Here is a 6,547-nt window from a genome sequence, read left to right as displayed (position 1 = left end):
GTGAAGCTTGTATCTACAGCTCCTTGTCTCTTCTTTTGGTTTTCTATATCCAGGGTTGTTTCCATGTGTTCTTTCTTGATTGCTTCTATTTCCATTTTTAGTTCCTTCAACTGTTTGATTGTGTTTTCCTGGAATTCTTTCAGGGATTTTTGCGATTCTTTCAGGGATTTTTGCGATTCCTCTCTGTAGGCTTCTACTTGTTTATTAATGTTTTCCTGTGTTTCCCTAAGGGAGTTCTTCATGTCTTTCTTGAAGTCCTCCAGCATCATGATCAAATATGATTTTGAAACTAGATCTTGCTTTTCTGGTGTGTTTGGATATTCCATGTTTGTTTTGATGGGAGAATTGGGCTCCGATGGTGCCATGTAGTCTTGGTTTCTGTTGCTTGGGTTCCTGCGCTTGCCTCTCGCCATCAGATTATCTCTAGTGTTACTTTGTTCTGCTATTTCTGACAGTGGCTAGACTGTCCTATAAGCCTGTGTGTCAGGAGTGCTGTAGACCTGTTTTCCTCTCTTTCAGTCAGTTATGGGGACAGAGTGTTCTGCTTTCGGGCGTGTAGTTTTCCTCTCTATAGGTCTTCAGCTGTTCCTGTGGGCCTGTGTCTTGAGTTCACCAGGCAGCTTTCTTGCAGCAGAAGGGTTGGTCTTACCTGTGGTCCCGAGGCTCAAGTTCGCTCGCGGGGTGCTGCCCACGGGCTCTCTGTGGCGGCAGCAACCAGGAATACCTGCGCCGCCCCTTCCGGGAGCTTCAGTGCACCAGGGTTCCAGATGGCCTTTGGTGTTTTCCTCTGGCGTCCGAGGTGTGTATGCAGAGTGCAGTCTCTTCTGGTTTCCCAGGCGTGTCTGCCTCTCTGAGGGTTTAGCTCTCCCTCCCATGGGATTTGGGGGCAGAGAACTGTTTATCCAGTCTGTTTCCTTCAGGTTCCAGCGGTGTCTCAGGCAGGTGTCCTGCCGCTCCCGGGCCCTCCCCCACGGGAGCCCAGAGGCCTTATACAGTTTCCTCTTGGGCCAGGGATGTGGGCAGGGGTGGGCAGTGTTGGTGGTCTCTTCCGCTCTGCAGCCTTAGGAGTGCCCACCTGACCAGGCGGTGAGGTCTCTTTCCCACAGGGTCTGGGAGCAGAGAGCTGCTGCGGGCCGGGATCCGCGGGTGTGGGACTTCCGGTAAACACAGGACGTGCCCGGTCCTAGAGGAATTCTGCCTCTGTGTCCCGATTTCACCAGGCAGCTTTCTTGCCGCAGACAAGTTGGTCTTACCTGTGGTCCCGAGGCTCAAGTTTGCTCGCGGGGTGCTGCCCACGGGCTCTCTGTGGCGGCAGCAACCAGGAATACCAGCCGAGTATTTCTTATATACATTTCAAGTGTTATTCCCTTTCCTGGTTTCCTCCCCCCTCCCCTTCTTTATGGGCGTTCCCCTCCCCATCCTCCCCCCCTTGCCGCCCTCCCCCCAACAATCTAGTTCACTGGGGGTTCAGTCATAGCAGGACCTAGGGCTTCCCCTTCCACTGGTGCTCTTACTAGGATATTCATTGCTACCTATGAGGTCAGAGTCCAGGGTCAGTCCATGTATAGTCTTTAGGTAGTGGCTTAGTCCCTGGAAGCTCTGGTTGCTTGGCATTGTTGTACCTATGGGGTCTCAAGCCCCTTCAAGCTCTTCCAGTTCTTTCTCTGATTCCTTAACGGGGGTCCTATTCTCAATTCAGTGGTTTGCTGCTGCCATACGCCTCTGTGTTTGCTGTATTCTGGCTGTGTCTCTCAGGAGCGATCTACATCCGGCTCCTGTCGGCCTGCACTTCTTTGCTTCATCCATCTTGTCTAATTGGATGACTGTATATGCATGGGCCACATGTGGGGCAGGCTCTAAATGGGTGTTCCTTCTGTGTCTGTTTTAATCTTTGCCTCTCTATTCCCTGCCAAGGGTATTCTTGTTCCCCTTTTTAAAGAAGGAGTGAAGCATTCACATTTTGATCATCCGTCTTGAGTTTCATTTGTTCTAGGCATCTAGGGTAATTCAAGCATTTGGGCTAATAGCCACTTATCAATGTGTGCATACCATGTGTGTTTTTCTGTGATTGGGTTACCTCACTCAGGATGATATTTTCCAGTTCGGACCATTTGCCTACGAATTTCATAAAGTCATTGTTTTTGATACTGAGTAATATTCCATTGTGTAGATGTACCTCATTTTCTGTATCCATTCCTCTGTTGAAGCGCATCTGGGTTCTTTCCAGCTTCTGGCTATTATAAATAAGGCTGCTATGAACATAGTGGAGCACGTGTCTTTTTTATATGTTGGGGCATCTTTTGGGTATATGCCCAAGATAGGTATAGCTGGATCCTCAGGCAGTTCAATGTCCAATTTTCTGAGGAACCTCCAGACTGATTTCCAGAATGGTTGTACCAGTTTGCAATGCCACCAACAATGGAGGAGTGTTCCTCTTTCTCCACATCCTCGCCAGCATCTGCTGTCACCTGAGTTTTTGATCTTAGCCATTCTCACTGGTGTGAGGTGAAATCTCAGGGTTGTTTTGATTTGCATTTCCCTTATGACTAAAGATGTTGAACATTTCTTTAGGTGTTTCTCAGCCATTCGACATTCCTCAGCTGTGAATTCTTTGTTTAGCTCTGAACCCCATTTTTTAATAGGGTTATTTGTCTGCCTGCGGTCTAACTTCTTGAGTTCTTTGTATATTTTGGATATAAGGCCTCTATCTGTTGTAGGATTGGTAAAGATCTTTTCCCAATCTGTTGGTTGCCGTTTTGTCCTAACCACAGTTTTGTCCTAACCAAAGCTTTGCAGTTTTATGAGATCCCATTTGTCGATTCTTGATCTTAGAGCATAAGCCATTGGTGTTTTGTTCAGGAAATTTTTTCCAGTGCCCATGTGTTCCAGATCCTTCCCTAGTTTTTCTTCTATTAGTTTGTCCACTCTAAAATTTTAAACATTACAAAGATTTACTACCAAGAATGTTGAAATTATTAAATTTGCAGATGAAAATGCTTCCAATTTTTGTTATATCTCATGGAATTTTTTATGGAGATAAAATCCACACAACATAAAATTTATAATTTAAACCATTTTAAGTGAAGAATTGGGTGTTTGGGCATTCATGATATTGTCCAACCATTACTTCAATCTATCCCTAAAGCATTCGCATCATCCCAAAGGAAGCCATGTCTATGAGCAGCCGTTCGAGGGAACTATTTATCTTCTTTCTTTCTCTTTGAGTTTGTCTGTTCTGGACAGTTTATAAAAGTAAACCATACAATTGGTGTTTTGTGACTATTTTATTTCACTGGACATAGGGTTGTCAAGGTTTATCCAAATTGTACTAATATGTTAATATATTAACACCTCGGTTTTTTATATAGCTGAATAATATTCCATTGTATACCAAATTTTATCTGCTCACCAGTTGATGGACAGTTAGGTCATTTTCACATTTTCATTACTAATAATTCAGCCACAAATGTTTATGTCAAAGTTTGAAGAGTATGTTTTCAGTCCTTTGGGTGGGATCACTGGGACATACATGGAGGTCCAGTGGTTCTTTGTTGATTAAATGTTCCCCAGGCTAGTTTAAGCTCTTGCTTAAATACCAGATTTATAAAACATTTATTTTCTCCGTTTTCACAGCTTGTCGACTGCCTTTTGTTTGTGGCGAGATTAGTACTTGGATCCATCCTTCACACTGACAGTTCCCTAGCTGTGGTGACTTAATTTCTTCTCCTTTTTTAAAATAAGAAACATTTTTTTTTAAAAGTTCAGGAAAGGGCAAGGCCTATAACTCAGTGGTGGAGAACTTGTCTAACACATTCAAAGACTAGGTTCAATACCAGTATCAACAGCATCACCCCTCAAAAAAAGGAACATGGTAAGACTCTTCCAGGGAGTGAGATGGCTCAGAAGTTAAGAGCCCTGGGGAACCCAGGTTCAGTTCCCAGCACTCAAATCAAATGGCCAACCACCATCTGTAGTTCCAGCTCTAGGGGATTCAACTCCTTCTGTCTTCTGTAGACACATGCACATGGCGTGTAAAAACTCATGCAAGTGTGCTCGTGTGTGCAAACACACCACAAATAAAAAGTGAATAACACTAAAAAAGTTTTATAAAGCTCACATAATTCAGCATTTTACACCTTTTAAAGATAATTAAAAATAATCTTAATGATTAAAAGTTTTATTAACACCTGGTTTCCCTCTGAATACGAATAAACTTAGTAAGAATTTCTTGTTGCCAATACACTCCTGGTTTTGAGAAATTTCCTCTGTTTCAGACTGTAGTTATGACCCCTGTGGCTCACCATTGCTTTAAGCCTCATACCCAGCAAATGTTTAACAACTCCAGGCACATCTGGGGAAAGCACACGCGAAATGAGTGGGGTGTCCGTTTTCTCCCTCAGGGAGTCTTCCTTCAGATGAACCACTTCTGCTGAAACCAATCCAGGCTCAGACGGAGAGGATCTTGTTCGCATGAATTGGCAAACAGAGTTGAGTTTAGTTAGAGGACTGCCACTTGGTGGTTTGAATTCCAAGCATGTGTGTAATGAAAATGATCTTATTTCCATTTTCTATGAATGGGATCCTAAACTCCTACTGACATTATCTTCCTCTGCCTTACTTCCTGCCTCTGCTGATTCCCATGGACACAAGAGTGTGATTGGTTTTCAGCATCTACTAGAGACCAAAGGCAGAAAAATGTTATTACTAAAGAGATCATTACAGACACAGACACGTAAGTGATCCTGAAATGAAGACTCGACCTCCTGTTATCCAAGAGACCTGAACTTGGTGAGAAGCTGTTCTAAGAGGCACACAGAGAGAAGAAAAGGTCATGTGATGATGCATAAACCAGAGTGCCCACAGTCACCAGAAGCTAGCTCACAAAACAGCCATTTCAAAGAGAGGTAACTCCGCACACACCACATCCTTCTGAGAATGTTCTGGAAACTTTCCTTCTTTGTGTTGCTTGATGATCATAAATAATGACTTTCTGCTACCACTCAGGGTGCTCACCATCATCATACTGTCTTTCTGTCCTGAGCATATTTACAAACAATCCAGTCACTAAATTCCCTGGATCTAGTAACTCAACTGAGAATGTCATATGTTTTCTGCCACATGGTGATATGTGATCACTGTGACTAATTCAGTCTACCCCACCTATTGGAGATTGAGTTCTTCAACTCTATACATGTAAAAGTTATATGCCACCTAACTTGGAAAAGAAATTGGTTAAGGATGTACCCTTCAATACAGTAGCCACTAGTCACATTTCATTAAATCTATCTATCTATCATCTATCACTCTATCACTCTATCACTCTATCATTCTATCTATCTATCTATCTATCTATCTATCTATCTATCTATCTATCTATCTCTCCATCATTTTTCAGTGCTAGGCACTGAACCCAAAACATTATACATGATGTAACTGAATTTAAATTAAATTAAATGATGTGCAACTTAAAAGGCAATCCCTCAGTCACATAAACTATCTTTCAGGTGTGTACTGCTCACATTTGCCCAGTGGCTACAATGCTGGACAAGGCACAGATAGAATAAAATATTTGTGTAACTGTATATTTATGTATGTGTGTATGTATGTATGCATGTATAGTCACAGAAAGAAGCATATCAGATTCTACTGTGAACATCTGGTAAAACATCTGTAGCGGGATCTAGTAGTCATCGAAATATTATAAGGTTAAGATTATCTTTATTATGTTTATTAACCTATAAAACCATTCAATTAAAAACTAATTTCAGAATTAATTATTTTCTAATTATAATGATTGTATTTAATTTATTTATAGTAATAAAAACACTTAAAGGTTTGATAGTAACTAGTCAAACATTAAAAATAATATAGGCATAATATATTAAATTTACTTCAGAATTTCTACATCAGTTTTCTGTGATGACTATAACATTGACCATACACATCTTGGTTAAAATAACAGAAATGAATTTTTTCATAGCAGAGGCCGATGATACAGAGTTTTTATATACACACTAGGAAAGATCCTGTACCTTGCATAGTCTAGCTTCGAAAGACTGAATGCTGGCACTCATGGCTGCATCTGCCTCCCTCTTTATGAAGACCTTTCTCCACCAGCCTGCATATTTGTAGAAGGACTGGAGGAATGGTTCATAGGTTAAGAGCACTTGTGGCTCTTCCAGAGGATCCAGGTTCATTTCCCATGAACTCAGATTTAGCTCCGAGCACACACATCAGCTCACAACTATTTGTAACTCTAGTTCTAGTTCCAGGGGACCTTATACCCTCTTCTAACCTCCTCAGGCACCCACATGCTTGTGGTGCACCATACATAAATCCAATCCCAAATTAATAAGATTATAGACAAAAAGGGAGACATTGATGAAATTCAGAAGATCATAAGGTCATACCTCAAAAACCTATATCCTTAATAATAAAATCTTAAATAAAAGATTTATAAATACCTATGATCTTCCAGAGCTAAATGAAAAAAGATATAAGATTCACAATTGTCTATGAGATTGACACAGTAAAACCATCAAGCAAC

Source organism: Rattus norvegicus, chromosome 8, assembly GCF_021556685.1.
Source record: "Rattus norvegicus strain SHRSP/BbbUtx chromosome 8, alternate assembly SHRSP_T2T, whole genome shotgun sequence".
NCBI classification, from domain to species: Eukaryota; Metazoa; Chordata; class Mammalia; order Rodentia; family Muridae; genus Rattus; species Rattus norvegicus.
Note: the sequence above shows the minus strand (reverse complement) of the source record.